This window comes from Eumetopias jubatus, unplaced genomic scaffold (assembly GCF_037043125.1).
Source record: "Eumetopias jubatus isolate StellerSeaLion01/CBP00866 unplaced genomic scaffold, mEumJub1_p1.0 scaffold_5, whole genome shotgun sequence".
In the NCBI taxonomy this organism is placed as follows: domain Eukaryota; kingdom Metazoa; phylum Chordata; class Mammalia; order Carnivora; family Otariidae; genus Eumetopias; species Eumetopias jubatus.
The window spans coordinates 84,670,702-84,696,648 of NW_028274811.1; positions in this window are offsets into that span (position 1 = coordinate 84,670,702).

Below are 25,947 nucleotides of genomic sequence, written 5' to 3' on the forward strand. Positions count from 1 at the left end.
GCATGAAAGGCAAGATCCTCTATACATATTCATACATTTGGAGAGGAGATTTAGAGCTTCTCAGGGGAGGGCACAATTGTGGCAGGAAGCTCTCAGATGCTTGAGGCTGTTTCCTCTTCCAAGGAGAATTTCTCACATTGGCCTCTTTTCCAGATTGTACAAAGGAATACACACATCTGTGAAACTTCTAAGACCCAGAGACATTGCCCTGAATCCAGAATAAACTCTTTTGTGTGTAGCTAAGCAGGACTAGTGCATAATACAAGTATTCTAATATATTCCATTGCTGCATTAAAAATCCTTGGAAATGGAATTCTGTTAACACAGAGAAATTTAAAGACAACTTCACTGCCAGGAATTCCTGTCAGCCTGCAGCTGCTCTGAGTCTGAGGAGTGGCAGAACACAGGTCTGATCCATAGCAGTCTGAACAGGTGATGGATTTTACCTAAAGGCACAAATTGGATGATGCATGTTATTCCTGTGCCTTTTGCCCTCTGTGGGTAGTATATTTGCCCTCAAGTTTTACTGAAATTGTCAATGTTAGTTTAATGATTTATTTTAGTACCAGCTCCTTAGCAGCAAATGTGTGTCTAAGAGAGAGAGAACTTGTGGTTCCACACTTTAGTCACATCTCTCCATTTTCATTTCCCATTTACATTCTGGCCTTTCTTAAAGGATCCATAGGCATGTCACCTCCTCTCTGATAATCCAGTCTTTAGTGAAGAGATGTAAAGTCTGCACATGCACAGTACTCAGCACAAACATGCTGCTCAGGATGCACATTTTCATTGTCATTATAACCTGCATCATGTGTTCTATTGCATATATTACCCTGTATGCTGTTATTGTGGATTTTTAAGAAAGTAATCTTGACATGAGCGCTTTATTAGTGGATACATCAGTTGATAACAAATATTATATCATCATGACAATGAAAATGATGATGATGATGCTAGTAGTTGAGGTTTTCTGAGTTGTTTCATTAGTTAGAACATAGGATAAGCTGTGGTAACAAAGAGATCTCAAAATACAGTGGCTTAATTTAGATAGAAGTTTCTTTCCTTTTCATGTAATAGTCCAGACGGAAACATCTGTGTGAGTGAAGGGATGATTCCGCTCAGCTCCATCTCTAGGTCCAAGACAGATCCTCTCTTTGTTGCCATTTCCCCTGATGTTGGGAAGGAGGAAAAAGGGAGCCCAGAGGAAGAGGCTTTTCTTTATGGACATAATCAGAAGTTCCCACATCAGTTATATTCCCATCCCAATGACCTGAATCCCATTTGGCCTCACATAGCTGTAAGGTAGGCTGAGAAAGGTAATATCTAGCTGCTCAGTTGATGTGCCAAGCTAAAACTTAGGGCATCTTTTTTATTAAAGGGAATTAAGGAGAATGAATGAGGGATAATTAGCAGTATTTGCCAAATACCCTTAATATTAACCAAAACAGAGCAAGAAAAGAAGCAGGCCCACCAGGAGAGGCCTTTCATCTTTTTTATGCAGTTTGTCTCTGACACTTACATCCAGAAATGTTTAATGGTCAAACACATATTTCTGATTTCAGTCTAACCTAATATAGATTTATGAAGTCAGTGGATCTACCAAATAAAATAGTTTTAGAGAGTATAGAAGCAAGAGGCCTACTCAGACCTGAACATTCCTTCCCACTTACAAGAGTTAAATTTCTGGCACAATGTGGCAGTCATCCGCCCAGCTATAAGCCTTGTGAGCCCCGTGTATGGGAACCAATACTACATGTCCCACTTTATGGAGTACCATCATGTGGAGAAAAGGGACAACCAATAGGCATTAACCCAAAAAACCTAAACCAGAATGCATCTAGATCCTAAATGTGTATGTATTTGTCAGCTACATAGAATTACATGCAATTTAGAATCCTTCTTTGGTTTTGCTAACTGGTAAGTGAAAGAGATCACCGTTTCCAGAGCTCATCACTTTCTCTATTTTCATGAGGCATAGATAGCATCAGGTAATTGATCAGTGTGTAAATACACCTTTCTTTTTGTTAGCTCCAAAGCCTCAGTTTATCTAACTCAGGGTTCTTTTGGTTCCTGCACATAGTAGATAAAGGACCAGTCTTCTGATAGAAGAAATTTAATAATTAAAATGGTCAAATTTGTGCAGAAAACTTTTTTGGAAAGTATGTATTTTAAAAATGTAACTACAAAGAGAAATACTCTAAACACATTTCTGTGATTGCATCTTATGTAATTCCTAAAGAATAATGTATGTAAATTTAAGCCTCTTTCTGCTATTAGATCCATTGTCATAGTTGTATCACTGTACTGAGCAAAACATATTTGCAGTTCAGAGGTAGGTCATTATTTGTAAAATATTGTGTCACTTATGTTTATACACATAAGTTCCTTGGCTAGATATTCTTTGAATATATGATAAAACATCCTATGATTTATTTAGTAAACAAATCTCAAAATGGGGGGAAGAATAGAAAATTTTTTGTTTAACATGATTGCAGAACATAGAAAAAAGCCTTTAAAGAAAAAAAATTGCTTGTTTTGACTCACAAAGTCATAATATGGAAATTTTTTCATTATAAATGATTAAAAATTAAGATTAGGCCACTTTTTTCTTTTAAATAAACACTGGTGAATTGAATTATATAATGTTGCAAATAAAAACTTAGCCATGTACAGCAGATTGTTAAAAGTTTACATGTGATGAAGAAGTTTCCGATTCTTAGATTGCTTTTCAATTTTCTTGCTGTTAAAAAATGTCATTGAATTTACACTTCTGACTTCCTGTCATCCTCCTGTGGTTAAGAATTTCAGAGACTGAAAGGTCTGGTTGAGTGAGTTTTATAATATGAATCTTCAAATCAGATCCAATTAGGGTGGCTTTCAAGGAAGGACTAACCAAATGCTATATTTGTGCTAGAATTCAGCCTCAACTTGTAAAAAAGCAAACTATACAAGCATGTTGGCTGAGACTTAGGGAAATTTAAAGCCTGTAAAGATTTCCATTGAGATGTTATTTCCAAAGTTGGGATTTAGCCTAGGGCCGAAAGAGTGAAGCCTTGTGGAAGGTTAATGCTATAACATCAAATACAGGCGAAGAATTGGGAAGGAAAACTAAGCACAAAATCAGACAGTGGTCCCAGCATCACTAATAATTGATGTCAGCCACAAGCAGGTTGCATGATAGGACTAGAAATATCAAGGAGTGGAATGACAGGCAGATGTTAGATGTTCATGTTGTATAAGAAGAAAAGAAAAAGATTCTATGCCAGACTGATCATATTTGGAAGATATCTTCATATTATAACCATTGTTTTGTGTGTGCATTTTCCTCACTACTGTGTATATGGTTGACAGTGCTATTGAATATCTTATCTTTCTAGATGTTCTGAAGTGCCTGACAGATGTTGAAAGTAGGATAATAAAATCTCACATTTTGTAAATATATTTTTGTTAAAATTCATATGAAATATTGTTTTGGGGGGAGGAGATGGAGGAAATGTCTCTTCAAGCAGTGCAGTACACATTGTATTCGTGCACTGTTTTGAGGAGGGAGGAGAAGGAAATGCAGAGAATTCTATGCCAGTGTGTTTATAGTGAGGCAAAATTAACCATTGTTCCTTATGTTCATGCATTTCTTTTAACTCTGCAGGATATATAGTGTATAAATACACAGTTGAGTCATCATTTACAACATCTAGTTTTTCTAGATATTAAAGAGGTTGCCAGTATACAACAAAAGTAGAGTTAGTAAGTTAATACATTTTCTACATTTTGTGCTAAAATTCCTAGGAAAGATTATCTTCTGAAAATTTGAATATTGTAGTCCACCGGGTTAGTGGAAGAAGGAGAGAAAGGAAGATTTTAGGCCAGAATGTTCATAGTTTGAAGATGCTTTCAGATTATAACTGTTGTTACATGTGTAAAGTTTAATTCAGTGATTGCTATGTACATAGTGAACCGATTAAGTCCTTATTTGAAATATCTAGTGGAAATATCAGATATATGTTAAAGTAGAAGAGGTAGTAAAATAGCACTTTGTAAATATCTTTTTGCTAAAATTCATAGGAAATATTGTCTCTTGGGAAGGGAATTGTTAAATCACCTGTGTGAGCAGTATACTATTATCTGTACTTGTTCAATGGTTTGAAGAAAGTTGGAAGGAAAGAATTGCAAAAGTTAATATGCTAATATGTTCATTCTTTGACATTTCCAACAAAACTATTTTTCTATATGTTACAAGCATTTTTTTTTGCTGTGTATATAGTTTAATGAACAAATGAATCCTAGTGTTGCAACATCTAGTCTCTAGATGTTAAAGAGGTTGCCAATCTACGACAAAGTAGTAAAATTAGCACATTTTGTACCCTTTGTCTTGAAATTCATAGGAAAGCTTGTTTTTTCTAAGTGGCCTTTGGATATGAATTTGTTGAATCACCTCTAAGCATTACACATGCCCATGCTTATCTACTGGTGTAGTGGAAAAGAAAGGGAACTGAAGAGGGAATGTTATAAGACCAAAATAGTTATACTTAAAAGATATCTCAGATTATAACCATTGTTACACGCATGCAATTTTAGTGCTGTCTACATGGTGGGCAAGTAAGCTTTTATGTGAAATATCTAATCATTCTAGATATTTAGAAGTGCTTGATGTATTTAAAAGTAGAAGTTGAATAATACTTTTTGTAAATAGCTTTAAAAAATTTATGGAAAATGTAGCCTTTAGAAATGGAATTCTAAACCACCTCTATGAACAGTATACTCTCTGCACTTGTTCATTGGATTGAAGGAGGTAGGAGGAAAGAAATTGCAGAAGGTGTTTTGCTAGTGTGTCTTAGAAAATTTCAGTCTATCCATTGCTTTGTATGTTACGGTCATTTCATTTACCTTTACTGTACAATTATTTTTACCCACCTATCTATACTTCTTTGGTTACTAAGTCCTGATTTCTTCTCAGAATAATCTCAATTTTCATTTCATTTGCCTCAAGGAAATTCAGGTGACTCAGCTAGCACTAAATTTCCTAATTTGTAGTAATTGGTTCAGAGATGGACACGCACAATCAGAGCCAATAATCAGACTTTTTGCAAGATCTGCTGACAGGGAGGTACATTTTTGTTTCTGTTAGATTTAAATAAACCTGGAAGATTGTTGGCCTGTAATTATTGGTGCTGTCTTGTCACCACTGGGAAACTAAGAACGAAGAAACGGAGAGGAGCAGAGCCACAAAAAGTTGGAGACACACTAGGTTGTGATGAGATTGTTTCATTTTTTTTTAATTCCAGTAGAGCTAACATACAGTGTTATATTAGTTTCATGTGTACAAGACAGTGATTCAACAATTCTATACCTTACTTAGTGCTCATCATGGTAAGTGTACTCTTAATCCCCTGTTTTATTTTCTTAATATAGCTGTCTCTGAAGCTAGATCCACACTGGGCCTTTCAGATACAAGAAACAATTCCTTTGTTTGTATAAACTACTTTGGGGTTGAATTTTCTGAAACTTGTAACCAAAAGAGTCATGAATGATCAACTGAACAACATGATGATTTGCTAGGAAATAAAAAACCAACTACTGCACTTTTTTTTCTTGTCCTGACTCCTGAAAGAGAGGTCAACCCAAAGTTTCTGGAAGTCTCAGTACATCTCCCAGGGGAAGTTAAGTGTTTTTCTATTTCAGGCTCGCTGAAGAGGCTTGCCTTTAGAACGATAATAATCATTTATTATCTCTCATAGTTTCTGTGAGTGCGGATGACTTGTCCCTGCTCCACAGTGTTTAGAGTTTCAGGTGCAAGGTTTGAAACCCATGGGCTAGAATCTTCTGAAGGTCTATTTATTCTCATGTCTAGTGGATGATCCTGGCTATTGGCTGAGGACCTAGCTGCGGTTGTAGGCCCACATGTGGGCCTATATGGTTTGGACTTAACAACACGGTGACTGTTTTTCAGTGGCTAGCATCCTAAAAGAGAAGCCAGAGAGAAGTCACAGAGCATTATTTCCACCACAATTTGTTAGGAGTTCTGTCTACAATCAAGAAGGGGGGAGTTCAATTCCAATTTCTGAAAGGAGGAGTCAGAGATTTTGTAGATCTATTTTGAAACAACCGTGGATGAGAAGGGAGGAGAGTTTCCCTGACACTAGGGGAAACTGTGACTAGGGAAACTGTTCATGAGGGAAAAAAGCATTTTTTTAAATAAATAATTCCATTCAGATTTCTCATATATATTTAGGCATGCTTGAGAGAAACTGTGTGGACTTCTCTATTAGCTTTACTGTGCATTTTTTCAAAGTGACCTGTTGGTGATACTGTGTAGTCATGATTTAAAATTTTGAAGACTATTCAACAAGAAGGAAAACTATTATGAGACATTAAATGAAAAACAGAGCATAAAATTGTGTTTACACTTTGATAACTATGAAAAATTTATCAATGCATATGAATAGAAACTGTCAAGATTTAGTGTAAGAACATTTCTCACACTTTAATTTCCATTAACTTTGCTTGAACCATGAATATTCATTTAAGAAGTTGATAATTTTAAAATAGTGCTAAGAAAGTTGCTTTGCTCATAGTCATGAGTGGGATAGTCACTTAGAGAAGTGACTCCCCTTTGGCTAGGTGTAAACATGGGGCGTATTTCTTGATCAAATAAGTCATGTTAAAAAGAATGGACTCAGTGTCTTTAAGTCAGAGAATAGAATTTTCTATGGAATTTAGAAATCAATGAAATCTGTAAGTTGTAGAACATATGCCCCCAAAATTTTTAAAAAGAACATTTTAATATGCTCTTTTAAATGGTATCATAATAAGAACAGAGTTGTATGTGATTCTTCTTTTTCTTTATTCAAGTATAATTAACATACAGTGTTATATTGGTTTTAGGTGTACAATATAATGATTCAGTTCTATACATTTCTCTTTGCTCATCAAGAGAGCTCTTAATCTCATCCCCCCACCTACCTCCCCTCTGGCAACCACCAGTTCGTTCTTGTATTTAAGAGTCTCTTTTTTGGGGTGTCTCTTTTTTCCTTTGTTTGTTCATAGGTTTTGTTTCTTAAACCACATATGAATGAAATCACATATTTGTCTTTCTGTGACTGACTTATTTCACTTAGCATTATACCTTCTAGATCCATCCATGTTGTCTCAAATGGCATGATCTCAACTTTTTAAATGGCTGCATAATATTCCATAGTTAATTGTGTGTGTGTGTGTGTGTGTGTGTGTGTGTGTGTACACATACCACATTTCCCTTATCCATTCATCTACTGATGGATACTTAGGTTGTTTTCATATCTTGGCCAGTGTAAATAATGTTGTAATAAACATAGGGGTGTACATATCTTTTCTAATTAGTGTTTTCATTTACTTTGGATAAATACTCAGTAATGGAATTATTGGATCATGTATTTCTATTTTTAATTTTTTTTAGGAACCTCCATACTGTTTTCCACAGTGGTTGCAACAATTTACATTCCAACCAAGAGTGCACAAGGGTTCTTTTCTCCACATCCTTGACAGCACTTGTTATTGTCATTTTGATACAGGCCATTCTAACTGGTGTAAGGTGGTATCTCATTGTGGTTTTAATTTACATTTCCCTGATGATGAGTGGTGTTGAGAATTTTTTCATGTATCTGTTGGCCATCTGTGTATCTTCTTTGGAAAAATGTCTATTTAGGTCCTCTGCCCATTTTTTAATTGGATTGTTGGTGTTTTTGGTATTGAGTTGTATAAGCTCTTTTTATATTTTTGATATTAAGCCCTTTTGGATATATCATTTGCAAATATCTTCTCCCATTCAGTAGATTGTCTTTTTGTTTTGTTGATGGTTACATCCTTTTGTTTTGTGACTTCCCTGACTGATTTTTATAGATAGAATTGATTTTACTGCTTTTGTGCTTTAACCTCTGCACTATCTGAAAATTCCTAATTTTCTTACTCCTGATTATGGCCTTTTCTTTCCACTCAAAGAGTCCCCTTTAACATTTCTCGTAAGGCTGGCTTAATGGTGATATATTCCTTTAACTTTTCTTCGTCTGGGAAGCTCTTTATCTCTCCTTCTGTTCTGATAGTCTTACTGGATAGAGTATTCTTGGTTGTAGGGTTTTTTCCTTTTAGCACTTTGACTATATCATGCCACTTTCTCCTGGCCTGCAAAGTTTCTGTTGAAAAATCAGCTGATAGCCTTGTGAGGTTTCCCTTGTATATAATTGCTTTCTTTTTTCTTGCTGCTTTAAAATTCTCTTTCTATCACTACTTTTTGCCATTTTCATAATTATGTGTTTGGTGTGGATTTTCTTGGGGTTTTTCGAGGAGGGTTCTTTGTACCTCCTGGATCTAGACTTCTGTTTCCTTCCCCAAATTAAGGAAGTTTTCAGCTATTATTTCTTCAAATAAATTTTCTGCCCCCTTTTCTCTCTCTTCTTCTGGGATTCCTACAATGCAAATGTTATTATTCTTGATGATGTCACTGAGTTCCCTTAACCTATTCTAATTTTTTATTATTCTTTTTTCTTTTTGCTGTTCAGTTTGGTTGCTTTTCTCTACTCTGTCTTCCTGATTGCTGATCCTTTCTTCTGCCTCCTTTAAACTTCTGTTGATTCCCTCTAGTGTATTTTTAGTTTCAGTTATTGAGTGCTTCATTTCTGATTGGTTCTCTTTTATATTTTTTATCTCTTTGTTGAAGGTCTTACTGAGATCCTCCACTCTTCTCTCAGGTCAAGTAAGTATCTTTATGAGCATTACTTTTGAATTCTCTATCAGGCATATTGCTTATCTCCATTTCATTTAGCTCTTTTGCTGTGGTTTTTCTTTCATTTGTGACATATTCCTTTGTCTCCTTATTTTGTCTAACTCTCTATTTGTTTCTGTGTATTAAGAAAGTCAGTTACATCTCCTGATCTTAAAAGTAATGGCCTTATGAAGAAGAGGTTCTGTGGTGCCCTATAGCTCAGAGTACCCTATTCATCAGAACCAGGTGCTTTAAAAGCATCTCTATGTGTATTGTGTGTGTCCTATTGTGGCTGAGCTGTGTTTGCCTTCAGTCCAATTGGCTGCAATGGCTCTTTTAGACTGTTTTGGGCAGGGCTTGATCCTTGTGCTGGTGAGGGGCAAGTCTGAGGCTGTCGTGGGCTTGTAGTTGGGAGGTGACAGCAGTTGGACCCAATGCCTGCCCCTAGTCTGTCTGCCAAGGCTGTGGTTGCACCAAACCGCAGGATTCTCTCCCTGTGGTCCCCCTTGAGAGGTTTTTGTTGGTCAGTTGAGCAGCAGTCAGACCAGATAGTCTGGTGTGTGTGGTTATCTTCTCTTCTCCCCAGGGCAGGAGTCACTTTGGAGTAGTGTCAGTCCCTGCTGGGGCTGCTTGCTGGACATGGTAGGAGCCACTTTGGAAGGACTCCTGCCAGGTAGGGCAGGTTGGATGGGGTGGGTCTCCAGAAGAATGCAGGAGTGCAGTGAACAAGGTAGTTGGAGGGTATTCATGCTGGTTCCCACAAATGTCTGACTGTCTAGGCTCAGGGTGGGGTGGAGAGAGAGAGAAATGGCTTCCACTAGCTCTTCTGTTCTTGGAGAAGTCTCATAAAGATCCCTGCCCCTCCAATGCTCATTCTTAAATCAATAAATAAATCTTCACATAAATTCCAGGTGCTTTTCAAACTTCTACTTCTATGCTGTATCTCAGCAGGGTTGTTTGTTATACTGGCTCTTTAAGAGTGGGAACTCAGTTTCCTATAGCCTTCCAGCTCTGCCAGAGCTAAGACTGCTGATTTTTAAAGTATTGGGAGTTAAGCCCTGCTGACTATAAATACTTACAAAGTTAAGCCCAGCTGCATTTCAAAGTTAAATGTTATGGGGACTCATCTTCCCAGTGCATGTCCCCCATGTCCAGGGTGCCTGGTGTGGGGTCTTCTTTTTTTCCTTCTTCATTCTTGTGGAGTCCCTCCCATTTGTGGTTAGTCTCACTGGGAGTTTGGCTCCCAACTGCGTCTCTGCCCCTCCTGCCCTTTTTTCTATATGGCTTCTTCTCTACGATTAGCTGTGGAGAGTCTGTTCTGCCAGTCTTTGGCTCATTTTCTGAATTGGACACACTGATGTGGTTGTCATCTAGGTGTGTCCATGAAATGGGCTGAGCCTAGGATCCTCCTACTCTATCATCTTCCCAGAAGCCCATCTATATGTGATTCTTCTGAAAAATGGAATGTGACAAACAAGGAGTCTCTAATACAGTTCCCTGAAGAACAATTTGGAGCACTGAGGCTCCTAGTATTGAATGTAGGATAAAAAGAGAGGGAGCAGCTAAATAAGAAAATGCTTTTTCAGAAAAAGCACTGGATAAAGATGAAAATGGAGAGTTAGGATATGGTAAGAGTGGTATTACATTAGAATGAGGTAATGCTGATTAGTAGGATAAAGACTAAATACAATTTGAAAATATACCTTGAGGGAAAATTCCAGACTGAGGACACGTAGTAAAGGTGGCACATTACAAAAAACAGATATTTTTTTCTTGCATACCCACTAAATCACAGTGATGGGATTTAAAAAGACACATACCTATAAGGGCATTAGAGAACAGTTTAGGAGCAAAACAGCAAAACCATTTTGGAAGCCAGAAAGCAGATGAGTAAGTGTTAAATATCAGGGCAGATATGAAAAAACTATACATTAAGCCAGCTGTGAGGAAAGCAGAGAAACAATCTGATTTATACCACAGAATCCCCAAAAGCCTCAGAAAAAGGTAGCACTAGGTACCCCTAGAAGTGAGAGTAAGGGGAATTCTGAAAATAAGGAAGTCTGGGTGACAGTCTGTTTAAGAAGCAATTAGATCCCCATATTTTCTCCCCAGCTCTGCTTAGCCAGGTACTGATGCTGCCCTGTGGCAGCAAAAGGCTTCTTTGAAGAGAATAAAAGAGAAGGTATCTAGAATAGGGGACACTGAGAATGAGGCAATTAAGTGATTGTTTTTCCATACAGAAAGCTAAAAGCTTCAGAGGACAACCAGTCATTGGGTGAGAACTTCCAACATGACAGACTAAAACAAGAAAACAAAAGAAAGCTTTTTGGATGCAACAGACTCTTCAAGGAGAAGAACTTTCAGAAAAGAGTATTTGTGTGTGTGAGAGAGAGAAAGAGAGAGAGAGAGAGAAGGGAAAATGGTAGTAATTCACTTTGGTAGTTATTATATTTTACTTATAATAAAATCATTGGGCAGAACAGTAAAAATTACCTGTAGCCCCTAATATCTATATCATAATAGGAGACAGAATAAACTTCAATTTACATAAGAAACAAATATCCAAGACAAGCACCATCAATTCCAAATCACACAGAAGATTTAGTGGTTAGGAAGGGATCATGTGGAGGAGAAGTTCACCTAAAAAAATCATATGGAGGGGAGCATGTGGGAAGGGATCATGTGGAGGATGGAGTTCACCTAAAAAAGGGGAGAGTTCTACTTGCATGGGAAGATCCTAACAGAAAATCTGTGACCTGAACATTAGGGAGAAGAAAGAGGTTGGGGAAAAAAAAAAAAGAAAGAAGGAAGAGAGAAGAGGTTGGAAAGTGTATTAAGCCAGAGGTGTCAGTCTTGGGAAAGCACTATTTCTGGTTTAGAAGGAGATGGTGTCTCTTCAGTCAGAATGGCTAAAATTAACAAGTCAGGAAAACGACAGATGTTGGCGGGAATGTGGAGAAAGGGGAACCCTCCTACACTGTTGGTGGGAATGCAAGCTGGTGCAACCACTCTGGAAAACAGTATGGAGGTTCCTCAAACAGTTGAAAATAGAGCTACCCTACGACCCAGCAATTGCACTACTGGGTATTTACCCCAAAGATAAAAATGTAGGGATCCGAAGGAGTACATGCACCCCAATGTTTATAGCAGCAATGTCCACAATAGCCAAACTGTGGGAAGAGCCAAGATGTCCATCGACAGATGAATGGCTAAAGAAGAGGTGGTATATATACACAATGGAATATTATGCAGTCATCAAAAGGAATGAGATCTTGCCATTTGCAATGACGTGGTTGGAACTGGAGGGTGTTATGCTGAGTGAAATAAATCAATCAGAGAAAGACATGTATCATATGACCTCACTGATATGAGGAATTCTTAATCTCAGGAAACAAACTGAGTGTTGCTGGAGTGGTGGGGGGTGGGAGCGATGGGGTGGCTGGGTGATAGACATTGGGGAGGGTATGTGCTATGGTGAGCACTGTGAGTTGTGCAAGACTGTTGAGTTGTAGATCTGTACTTCTGCAACAAATAATGCAACATATGTTAAGAAAAAAGAAAAAGAAAATAGCAGGAGGGGAAGAATGAGGGGGGAGTAAGTCAGAGGGGGAGACGAACCATGAGAGACGATGGACTCTGAAAAACAAACTGAGGGTTCTAGAGGGGAGGAGGGTAGGGGGATGGGTTAGCCTGGTGATGGGTATTCAAGGGGGCACGTTCTGCATGGAGCACTGAGTGTTATGCACAAACAATGAATCATGGAACACTACATCAAAAACTAATGATGTAATATATGGTGATTAACATAACAATAAAAAAAGAAAAAAAAAAGAAGGAGATGGTGTCTCTTATTACCTCAGTGGTAAAGGCAAAGAAGGAAGTGGCTCAATAAAAGGACCTTTAAAGTAAGATAAAAATTAGAAGTAACATTTTTTTAAACCAAAGTTTATTAAGGGAACTGTATTTTAGCAACAAAAGAAGGTAATCTTGGACTAAGAAACAAAGTAAGCCACCAAATTCCTTCTTACTTGCTTTGGATTGCTTATTATTTCTGGACCTAGAACACACAATACAAATAATCATGAAAAATTACTTTGGATACATGCAAGTTATGTGGGAAAAAAAGGTGACACTCAAAACTTTACTGCAGATGAAAACACTAAAAAACAAAACGAAGGAAAATAAAAAATGAAACAAAAATCCTATGATGAACTAAATATAATCACAAAAACAATTGCAGATGTGAATGAACACCACAAATCAGAAATTAAAAATTCAGAATAGAAATGAACAAGTAGTAGGAAAATATGATATAGTATCTAAATAAACTCAGGAAAAAATTATTTTTTAAAGATTTTATTTATTTGACAGAGAGAGACAGCGAGAGAGGGAACACAAGCAGAGGGAGTGGGAGAGGGAGAAGCAGGCTCCCCGCTGAGCAGGGAGCCCTATGCGGGGCTCCATCCCAGGACCCTGGGATCATGACCTGAGCCAAAGGCAGACGCTTAATGACTGCGCCACCCAGGCACCCCAAGGGAAAAAGTTTTTTAAAAGACAAAATCATTTTGATGGTGAAGACTAGATATAAGGTGCCCAGAAAAAACATATAGGACCAAGTACAGTAAGGATCTTAGAGAATAGAAATTAAAAGAACCAAGAAATTTTTTAAAATTAAGGCAGAGACAGGGGCGCCTGTCTGCTTCTCCCTCTCCCACTCCCCCTGCTTGTTTCTCTCTCTCACTGTGTCTCTCTCTGTCAAATAAATAAAATCTTTAAAAAAAATTAAGGCAGAGACAAAAAAGGAGTGAAGAAAAGTAATTCAGGAAAAGAAGATCCAAAGTACATATAGTTGAAGTTCCAGGAGAGGAAATAAAACACAATAGAATAGAACTATATTTAAAAGTATAATTCAAGAAGTTTTTTGAAAGAAAAAAAGTCCTGAATCTACATATAAAAGAATCCACTCTATACTGGGGGAAATTGTCCCAAGTTAGTCAACTTCAAAGTATGGATTAGTAAAATTCCTTGACCTTAAAAAATACTCTTTGGGTTCTCTGGTCACTTACAAAAGAAAATAAAATTGGCATCAGATTTCTCAATAGCAATAAACAGAGCAAGACAGTAGTGGAGAAACAGTTTCAAGACACTTAAGGAGAATATGAGCCAAAGATTTTAAATCCAGCTGTTTTCACGGCTATAAAACATTTTTTTTTGAGGATTCACTTGTTTTTAAATTTTATTTTATTATGTTGTGTTAATCACCATACATTACATCATTAGTTTTTGATGTAGTGTTTCATGATTCACTGTTTGCGTATAACACCCAGTGCTCCATTCAGTATGTGCCCTCTTTAATACCCATCACCAAACCCATCCCCCCACCCCCCTCCCCTCTAGAACCCTTATTTTGTTTCTCAGAGTCCATAGTCTCTCATTATTTTTAAATGCAATAGTTCAGAAAATATTTATGGTGGATTTAAGATGGTCACAAATTGTTTTGACACTCCTTCCATTCAGTTCTAAGTTTTGTGGTTTTTTTTCCTCTCTCTCTTTTTTTAATTTTATTATGTTATGTTAGTCACCATACATTACATCATTAGTTTTTGATGTAGTGTTCCATGATTCATTGTTTGCATATAACACCCAGTGCTCCAGTCAGTACATGCCCTCTTTAATACGCATCACCAGACTAACCCATACCCCCACCCCACTCCCCTCTAGAACCTTCAGTTTGTTTCTCAGAGTCCATAGTCTCTCATGGTTCGTCTCCCCCTCTGATTCCCCCCCTTTCATTTTTCCCTTCCTTCTATCTTCTTCTTCTTTTTTTTAACATATATTTTATTATTTGTTTCAGAGGTACAGATCTGTGATTCAACAGTCTTACACAATTCACAGCGCTCACCATAGCACATACCCTCCCCAGTGTCTATCACCCAGCCACCCCATCGCTCCCACCCCCCACCACCACTCCAGCAACCCTCAGTTTGTTTCCTGAGATTAAGAATTCCTCATATCAGTGAGGTCATATGATACATGTCTTTCTCTGATTGACTTATTTTGCTCAGCATAATACCCCACTGAGTTCTAAGTTCTAAGTTCCCTCCCCTTGAATCTGGGCTCCATGACTACTCTGACCAATAGAATATTGTGGAAGTCATGCTGTGTCAGTTTTTAGGTTCAGGCCTTAAGTTATTGAGAGGTTCCACTTCCTATATCTGGAAAAACTATTCCTAGTAGCCCTAAGGCTACAACTTAAGCAGTCCAGTACCCTACTGGGGAGACCATATGAAGAGCTGAAGAGGCCTTGAGACTACACGGAGAGACAGGCTGAGCCCAGCCTCCCAGCCATCCCTGCCAAGGCATTAGCCATATGAGTGAAGCCATCTCGAGCCATCAAGACTAGAACAGATGCCAGCTGAATACCATGTAGTGATGTCAGTCAGTAGTACATGGGGCAGCAGAATCACCCAGCCAAGCTCCATCTGAAGCCTTGGTTCACAAAATCATGAAATATAATAATGTGATTGATTGATTGATCGATTTAAACCTATCGCCCTCTTCCTTTTTTTTTTTTTTAAGAATTAATTAATTTACTTATTTCAGAGGGAGAAAGCAAAAGCATGAGCCGGGAGAGGGGAGAGGGGCAGAGGGAGAAGCAGATTGCCCGCCAAGCAGGGAGCCCGATGTGGGGCTCCATCTCAGGACCCTGGGATCATGACCTGAGCCAAAGGCAGACACTTAACCGACTGAGCCACCAGGCACCCCTAACATGATTTTTTTTTAAGTCACTAGGTTTGGGGGAAGTTTAATGTGCAAAAATAGTTAACCAGAAAAATACAGAACTCTAAAACTCTTCTTAAAGAATCTGTAGGAAATGAGTTTAATTTAACTAAGAGAAACTTCAGCAAAAGGACTGGTGGTGCACTTTGAAAATATTTAATTGAAGATCTAAGATTAAAACAAGATGAGAAGAGTGGAAGAATAGTATAAAAATGTTATATGTTTTGACAATAAAAATAATAAAACTAAAATATGAGGAAAAAGGGGAAAGAAAGGAAGTAGAAAAATCTCATTGATTGCTGTAGAAGGAACCGATGGCAGTCAAAGCATAGACTGCAAAGTTTTCATGAATAGAAAAAGTTTATAAGAAAAAGGGGGATAGACATTATCTAAGGTATTAATATAAAGGCCACCATGAAACAAAAACAAACTTTTATAAATATTAAATGTTTTTCTTTAAGTTTTAAAAGAGCAAAGAGAACAGATTACATATTGAAAGATACATTCACATAAGACACATTACTGTCCTGAGATCAAATGCATCTTTATTCATAAATATAAGTGGGCTTAACTCAGCTATTAAAGTAAAGGATTTCAATGTCTTATAAAACAAAGCAAAGACATATACCTAAAACAAAGTAATTCCAAAAGACTAAAAATAGGTAAAGTTATATTAGGCTAAAAAAAAAATAGAAATGTGGGGCACCTGGGTGGCTTAGTCAGTTAAGTGTCTCCCTTCGGCTCAGGTCGTGATCCCAGGGTCCTGGGATGGAGTCCCGCATCAGGCGCCCTGCTCAGTGGGGAGCCTGCTTCTCCCTCTGCCTGCTGCTCCCCCTGCTTGTGCTCTCTCTCTCTCTGACATATAAATAAATAAAATCTTTAAAAAAAAGTTTGTGTTTTTGATATGTGACATGGTAGAATAACTAAAAAAGCAGTAAATGAGGGGCATGTGGGTGGCTCAGTTGGTTAAGCATTTGCCTTTGGCTCAGGTCATGATCTCTGGATCATGGGATCAAGCCCTGTGGTGGGCTCCCTGCTCAGCAGGGAGCCTACTTCTCCCTCTGCCCTCTCTCTTGCTCTTTCTCTCTCTTAAATAAATAAAATCTTAAAAACAAAAAGAGCAGTAAATGATAAGGAAGAGCATTTTATTATCCTAGAGGCCATAATTCACAGTGAAAGTGTAACAGTTATAATTACCTATGTACAAATAACACAGCAGCTAGATAAGACAGAAATTATAGGAAATGCAATGAGAATAGAAATATCTAATAAAAGGAGAGCAACTTTACTGTTACAGCAGCAATAGGAAACTAGTATGAGAGGCTTTTCTCAATGAAGGTGTTAGAACTATATGGTATTTAGAAAAAATAATTAGATCCATACCTTGTGTCATTTACCAGATAAACACCAAATAAATTAGAGCTCTATCTGTAAAAATTGAAATGGTACAAGTATTACAAGAAGTCAAGACTAGATTCCTTTATAAATTGAGAATAAGGAAATATTTTTAAACTCTCAAAATCTAGAAGCAATAAAAAAGGGAGGTAAATTTGACTACATAAAAACTGGGAGAAAAAAACCTCAACCAATAGTTATAGAAATTAAGCAACCTAGGGGTTGCCTTAGGGCTGGGAGGATGAGGTGTGGGATACCTTTTTAGGGCAATGAAAATGTTTTAAAATTGATTGTGGTAAAGAATATACAACTCTGTGCATAAACTAAAAGCCAATGAATTATACAGTGTATGAATAATATTTCAATAAATCTACCAAAAATCAAAGCAATTAAAAAAATCCAATGTCAAAAACAGATGACAAGCTGGAAGAAAACTTTTGCAACTCATCAGATAAAGAACTAATATTCCTCATATATAAAGAGGTCTTGGAAACAGCAGAAATTGAACAAAAATTTAAAGGAAATATTAGCAAATGACCTGTATAGAAAGGCAAGTGCTCTTAAATAGGAAGAGATGCTCTATTTTGAGTACATATTCGAAACTGAGATATCATTTTCATCCATTAGATAAACAAAAATTCAGAAGTTGACAACATATGCTATTGACGAAGCTTTGGAGAAACAGACATTCCTTTTTGTTTTGTTTTGCTTTGAGAGAGAAAGAGAGCGTGTGGTGGGTGGTAGGGAGGTGCACAGGGAGAGGTAGAGAGAGAAGCCCAAGCAGGCTCCATGCTCAGGGCAGAGGCCAATACAGGGCTTGATCTCATGACCCTGAAATCATGATCTGAGCTGAAATCAAGAGTCAGATGCTTAACCAACTAAGCCACCCAGGCAACCTGGAGAAACAGACATTCTTATACATTACTAGCAGGAGTGCAAATGTTACAGCCATTATGGAGAAGAATTTGTCAATCCACTTTAAGAAATCTGCCCTGAAGCTACATCTACACAAATGTAGAACAAACATATGTGCAAGGTTATTAATTGCAGCACTACTTTTAGTCTCAAAAGATTGGTAATAACTGGTTAAATAAATCATAATGCATCACTATAAAGAAGGACTATTTATCCATCTATCATAAAAGAATTAAAAAGGTCAGTAGTAACTCATATAAAGTGATCTCCAGGCAAGTGAAAACAGAAAGTTGTAAAACGGGTATATGAACTATGCTACACTTTGTATAAAAAAAATTGTAAGAATATATACATACTTGCTAAATATTAAAAAGCTAGCATAAATCAGAAACTAATAAATGATTTTTAATGGAGGGAATGGGGTTGGATAAGATAGAAATAAATATGAAATTTCTCTAATATATCTGACATCTTTTTGACTTTTGAGCTAAATAAATGTTTAACATATTCAAAAATTAAATAAAAAAGAAAACCCCCAAAGCAAAAATAGAGTGAAATAAATGAACCTAACTGTATATTAAATTGGTAACTACACAGAAGAATTATTTCAAGTGACTTTTGTACATAAAATTCTTACTATATATCCTCAGATGATCACAAAAAAGAACTGCAAAGAAATTTTAAGCTTCACTCAGTAGTTTTATTGTTAGGAATAATATGATATTGTAACTCTGAAACTATATATAAAAAGAAAATATATAATTGTAATAGACATAAAATGTAAACATATATAGTATAAATATATATAATGAGATGTTATATAATATATAAATACATATAATTATGAACTGTGATTTTTAGTGTAAGGGAAAATAAAGACAAATACAAAATCAAAGAAATTAAGGAAAAGTTCTATAATGTTATATTTGAGTTGGAAGATTTTAAATGAATCTGTGGTTTAAAATTATGTGTATTTTTTAGTTCCATTTGCTGAGAGGCAATGACATAGTGTTATCAGTGAGTATATCTGGTACTCAGATCCTGATTTCCCTATTTCCCACTAACAGGAATCAGGGCTCCTTAGAGAAATTGCTATTTCTAGGTTTAGGAGAGGTAAAGTATAAGCTGTTTTGCCAGAAAGCAAATATGTAGTCAAAGATTAATGATGGTGTATTAAAAGAATACAGGAACCATCTTAAAGGGGCTCCCTCTAGGGGTGCCTGGGTGGCTCAGTCGATTAAATGTCCAACTCTTGGTTTTAGCTCAGGTACTGATCTCATGGGTCTTATGATCAAACCCCATGTCTGGCTCTGCACTCAGTGGGAGTCGGCTCAGATAGTCTCTCCCTCTGCCCCTTACCCCCGCTTGCTCTCATGCTCTCTCTCTAAAATTAATAAATCGTTTTTAAAAAAGAGGGACTCCCACTGGTGAAATTTGAGACAATTTTAGCAAAAGAAGAATAATTGTAACTTATGATTTAAAAAAAAAGTTGAATAGATAAAAATCCATGAGGCCTATTGTGTGCACACAAAAATGGGTGATTTTTGACACTGGCTATTATGAAAAGAGTACATGGTGCAGGGCTATGGTTGCTAGGCTAATTAAGTAATCACTAAACCAAAGCGAAAATTAGATGGATCAATCAAAATTGAAAGAAAAGAGTTCCAGCAAGGCTCTGACTTGTACATTGCACAAAAAAGAAATAATAATGTATTTGTTGGAAACCTTCCCACCAAAGTCAGTTAAGTAAAGAGCATATGTCAAATCTCTTTTCAGAATATAAGCCAAAGTATATTCAAAAGGTGCATTTTAGAAGAAAATATTATGCCTTTGTGATACTTGCAAATTCTGGAGAAGTGACACTTGCCCATCAGAAATGTACCTACAGGATTTATGAAGGCCAAAAGATGATTTTGAATATTGCACATGTTTCCCACAGAAATTACCTGCATGAAAAATGACAGGATCTGAGGAATAAAGGACTAGTTCTGTGTAAAATAATTTAACTGCAAGTGACGCTGGTGTAGTATAACTTCGGGAACAGTCTGGACTCCTATGCATACCATAAATGTACTAGAGCTTTCAGATGAAAGAACTCGGATAATTGCTCACCCGCTCCAGAAATAGTGGAAAACATTTTGAAAAGAGAGCCAAGTTAACTCTTTATAGTCTGACTTATACATCCTTCTTATTTGTCCCCCAGACCTCCAAACAGCTCCTATAGACCACCTCACTGTCCCCAAGGCAACCATGAATGAGAAGAAGGAACAGCTAGAGAAGTCTCTAACTCAGGCAAGAGTTCACCTGGTCAGCTGAATAAACACAAGGCAGAGACCCATGTCTATGCCCACATTTTGCCTAGGACAGATTGAGGGCTCAGTCAGTGTGTTGAATTAAACACTTAGTATTAAACTCAATGGAATTTTTCGAAATGACAGCAAAGCTGCCCTGACTCACAGACCACCAGGCCAAGAACATTCTTCTTATGAAGTCACAACCCCAATTAAAAGAGGACAACCAAGATACTAAATCTAACCTCTCTGTTTTTCAAACTGTTTTCTTAACTTCACACAGGGCATAGGCTGCATGTCCATTGTGGCAAGGAGAGTCCTTGCTCAAGCAGAGAGTACACAAAGATCCTATTTGAGGGGCCATTATTCACACTGTTAAGCCACAGTGACTCACATCTTTGCATTGCCAATGTGAAATGAAGGCTGAAATCTGAAGCCAAGAAAAGCGATCCGCACGACTGTGAAAAGCATGCAGATGGCAAAGATGCCAACAATAAACTTTGTCATGATACCAATAGACTCGATTCATCTAGGCAGAGAAGTACAGGCACACAATGAATACGAATGTACTTTCCTTCCCCAGTCACTTAGCAGGCTCAACATGCTTCCTCAACATGGAAGAAGAAAGAACTTTCAACGACAAATCTTTATGTACTTAAAAAAAAAACAAAACCCAAAACAACAACAAAAAACGAATAAATCTTCCCAGAAAAGTCTAAAGTCCTAACTTGGCTCAATGGTGGGTTAAAGAGTTGATTGTGAATGAAAAAGACCAAGAGAGATGCTTGGGTGACTCAGTAGGTTAAGTGTCTGCCTTCGGCTCAGGTCATGATCCTGAGACCCAAATCTGGCTCCTTGCTCAGCGGGGAGGCTGCTTCTCCCTCTGCCACTCCCCCTGCTTGTGCTCTCTCTCTCTCTCTCTCTCTCTGTCAAATAAATAAAATCTTAAAAAAGAAAAGAAAAAAAACCAAGATACAAAATCAGGTTGGAAGAACATTAGAAGAAAAATCAGAATCACTCTTTCTTAATGTTTTAAGTAATGTGTAGCAGCTACTAGAAAACTGGCATGCCCTTGAGCAGAGCTTTACTTCCACACACCTAGACATTCCAAAATACATTTACTATAAAACTCAGAATTAATTCCCTGCTCTAAGCCATGTTAAAAACAATTCACTGGGAATGAGTAAGGGAATGATTTTTTTTCAAAATATTAATCCTACAGATGGAATATCCAAATCCATTTTGTAAGTGAGAATTTGGGTGAAAGAAGGTTTCGAATTTTCTCTTGAATAACTGGGTAAGAAATCTCAGTTTAAGGAGGTACTAGAGAACATCTAGCCAACCCTTTCATTAGGTTCATCGTTCTGTCCTTATTGGTCACACACTTTCCTCTGTCATTTTTCTTCCTAAATGTATATAACCCTGAAAATCCAGTTTATCTGAAGTAAGCAATTTGGCCAGACAAATACTGAGCCATTAGAATCTATTATACTTAAAAGCTTAATAATGAGGTGAGCAAGCTAAGAAAGAAAAATAATTCCAATACCATCCATACTTACCTGAGTCCAATTTCCCATAGCTGGATTAGGGTTAACTGAAAAGAAAGTTAAAGACAAAGTTAATTTTAGGGAATAAGACATTTTAGGAAAGCACTTCTCAAACTTACACTTGCAAAAGAAGGATCCTCATTATGGATAATTAGTATCCAAGTTTTAAAATCTAGCTTCTAAAAGTGCACTCTTCTGCCAAACCTAGGAGATTAGAGAGCTGCTGTTTGGCTCCATATTACTTATTTATTTTTTTTAATACCAGTCAGAACACAGGCTGTATGACATTAACTCTGTGCCTTTAGTTCTCGTTGGTAGAATTCTGGTCCATGTTCAACCCTATTATAGTCCCCATGGAAAAGTAAAATGTCAAAATGTTAATTTTAATCATTTCATTATGGGTCTTTCTTTCATCTTTTTAGGTTTTTGTTTTCTCCAAAGAAAATTTTCAGGGTTCGTCTAATCAAAAACCTGTTTGGGATCCAATAAAAAAAATAAATTGGAGAAAGTGGGCAAGTATTTTTTGTTTTTGTTTTGTTTTAGAGAGATTGGAGGGTGGGGAGGCAGAAGGAGAGAGAGAATCCTAAGCAGGCTCCGTGCTAGAGAGGAGCCTAACACTGGGCTCAGTCTCACCACCCTGAGATCATGACCTGAGCCAAAATCAAGAGTTGGACATTTAACCAACTGAACCACCCACGTGCCCTGACTTTAAAAGTGTAAACATAGAAGACTGGTCAGATTTTGTTTTAGTCACACAATGGAGCCCTATGTCGTCATTTAAATGATCCATATATATGTTTATTGAAATTGAATAGATTTTTCACACTATATGATTAAGTGAAAAAAGTTGCAAAACACGGGGTGCCTGGGTGTTCAGTCAGTTAAGCGTCTGCCTTCGGCTCAGGTCATGATCCCAGGGTCCTGGGATTGAACCCCACATCGGGCTCTCTACTGAACAGGAGGCCGCTTCTCCCTCTCCCTGCCACTCCCCCTGCTTATACTCTCTCTCTCTCTGTCAAATAAATAAATAAAATCTTGAAAAAAAAAAACCTTTAAAAAAAGTTACAAAACAGAAGGTAGAGTAAATGCTTGTTCTTTTTTTTCAGTTTATTTTTATTTAAATTTAATTAGCATATAATGTGTTATTGGTTTCAGAAGTGGTCAATGATTCATCAGTCTTATATAATACCCAGTGCTCATTACATCACATGCCCTCCTAATGTCCATCATCCAGTTACCCCATTCCCCCAACCTTCTCCCCTCTAGCAACCCTCAGTTTGTTTCCTATGATTAAGAACCTCTTATGGTTTGTCTCCCTCTCTGATTTCGTCTTGTTTTATTTTTTCCTCTCTTCCCCTATGATCCTCTGTTTTGTTTCTTAAATTCCACATATCAGTGAGATCATGTGATAATTGTCTTTCTCTGATTGACTTATTTCTAGCGTAACACCCTCTAGTTCCATCCATATGCTTGCAAATGGCAAGATTTCATTTTCTTTTGATGGCTGAGTTGTATTCCATAAATGGTTGTTCTTATCATGTTTGTATGACTACAAATTTCAGTAACTCAACCATGTCAGTCCATTTAAATGAGGATTATTTTAGCTATAGAGGCATTCTTATGGAAATCAAGAGATAGGAACCACACTATAGCAGGACATCATGAGAACAAGTATGAAATCTGGGAAGGCAACAGGTTATGGAGCAGATTTCTTCATATATACAGGGTCCACATGGGAAGTACAAAATGACCAAGTACAAAATGACCTAAATTATTTTGTTCTTTTTTTTTAAAGATTTTATTTATTTATTTGACAGAGAGAGAGAGAGAGAGCGAGAGCAGGAACACAAGCAGAGGGATTAGGAGAGGGAGAAGCAGGCTTCCTGCGGAGCAGGGAGCCCGATGCGGGGCCTGATCCCAGGACCCTGGGATCAAGACCTGAGCCGAAGGCAGACGCTTAATGACTGAGCCCCCCAGGTGCCCCATAAATTATTTTGTTCTAAGTTTTTTACCTTAACTTTGTTTTATAGAAAATTATCACTAGTTGTCTTCCAAAGGTAATTAAAACATTTGATAAAAATTGAAAACTATAGCTCAAATTGAGAAAACTAATAATGATGCCCTTATACTAGAATATTTTTAATGTGCTTATAGTTTGTACTTGGGTTTTTTTCTTTTCTTTTATTGAGATATAATTCATATACCCACATTCACTCTTTTATGGTATATAATTAGTGATTTTTCTAGTATATTCACATTGGTGTGCACCCATCACCACTGTCTAATTCCAGAACACTTGCATTACCCCACAAAGATAACCTCTACCCATTAACTATCACTCTCTATTCCCCATCTACTCCAGCCCCTGGCAACCACCAGTCTACTTCTTGTCTCTGTGGATTTATCTATTTTGGGAATTTTATATAAATGGCATCATTGGAATCATACAATACATGGTCTTTTGTATCCAGTTTCTTTCACTTAGCGTAATTTTTTCAAGGTTCATTCATGCTATAGCATGAATATCTCATTCCTTTTTATGGATAAATATATTTTTTGTGTGGATATACCACTTTTGTTTATTCATTCACCAAATGATGGACATCTAGGTTGTTTACACTTTTTAGCTACTATGAACATTAATGTACAAACTTTTGTATGGATATATGTTTTCAAATATCTTGGGTATATACATAGGAGTGGAATTGCTGGGTCAAATGGAAACTCTGTGTTTAATATTTTGAGGAACTGCTAACCTATTTTGCAAAGTGGCTACACCATTTTACATTCCTACCAGCAAGGTATGCAGGTTCTTATTTATCCATATCCTCACCCACAGATATTTTCCTTTTTTGTTCTGGTTTTTTTTTTTATGGCTATCCTAGTAGATGCTAAGTATATCTCATTGTTTTGCATTTCCCTAATGACTTACAGTATTGAACATCTTTTCATGGGCTTATCTGCCATTTGTATGTCTTCATTGGACAAATTGGATTCAAATTTTTGCCTGTTAAGAAAATTTTTTTAAGGTTTTATTTATTTGACAGAGAGAGACACAGCAAGAGAGGGAACACAAGCAGGGGGAGTGGGAGAGGGAGAAGCAGGCTTCCCGCTGAGCAGGGAGCCCGACGCGGGGCTCGATCCCAGGACTCCAGGATCACACCCTGAGCCAAAGGCAGATGCTTAACTGACTGAGCCACCCAGGTGCCCCTAACTTTGGCTTTCTTAACATGGATCATCAAGGCCCCTCTGTTCCTACTTTTCTTTCAGTGTCACTGCTAACTGATTCAGTTTCTTGATTTCCCAATTCCAAATTCACAGAAGAGGAATCCTATTGACCCAGTTTTTTTTGGTTGGTTTTTTTTTTTAAGGAGGTCACATGTCTGTGGTTGGATCACCAGCATTTGGGACAGATGCCCACCAGATCTAGTGAGGTTTGACCTTTAGAGGGAAGAGAGAGGCCACATTAATAAACACTTCCACTAATACTGCATTTTGGAAAGAGGAAATAAATTTAGAGAGATAGTTCTTAACATATGTAAAAATATATCTGATGTTGTGTGTGGGAGTTTAGAAAATAAGTTGCCAGGAATCACTTTTAATATTAAATATTACTGCAATAAGAAAATAATCAAACACATTGTTCATTTTAAAACCATCAAGAGGGGACGCCTGGATGGCTCAGTCAGCTAAGTGTCTGCCTTTGGCTCAGGTCATGATCCCAGGGTCCTGGAATCGAGTCCCATATCAGGCTCCTTGCTCAGTGGGGAGTCTGCTTCTCCCTCTGCCTGCCGCTCCCCTTGCTTGTGTGCGCCCTCTCATGCTCTCTCTGTCGGACAAATAAATAAATAAAATCTTTAAGAAAAAAAGTAAAACCATCAAGAGAAATCAATCTCTTATTATACAATGTAACTTGAAGAAAATCTTAGTAAAGTAACTTTTTTGAAGTGTAATTAACATACAATGTTTTATTAGCTTCAGGTGTACAATATGTTGGTTCAACAATTCTATACATTACTCAGTGCTCATCACAAGTGGTCACCATGTATCACCATACGACAGTATTATAATTATTATTGACTATATTCCCTCTGCTGTACTTTCTATCTCCGTGACTTAATTATTTTATAACCGAAGTTTGTACCTCTCAATCCCTGTTACCTATTTCACCCATCCTCCCACCTACCTCCCCTCTAGCAACCACCAATTTTTTCTCTGTATTTAAGAGTCTGTTTGTTTTTATTTGTTTACTCATTTGTTTTGTTTTTTAGATTCCACATGTAAG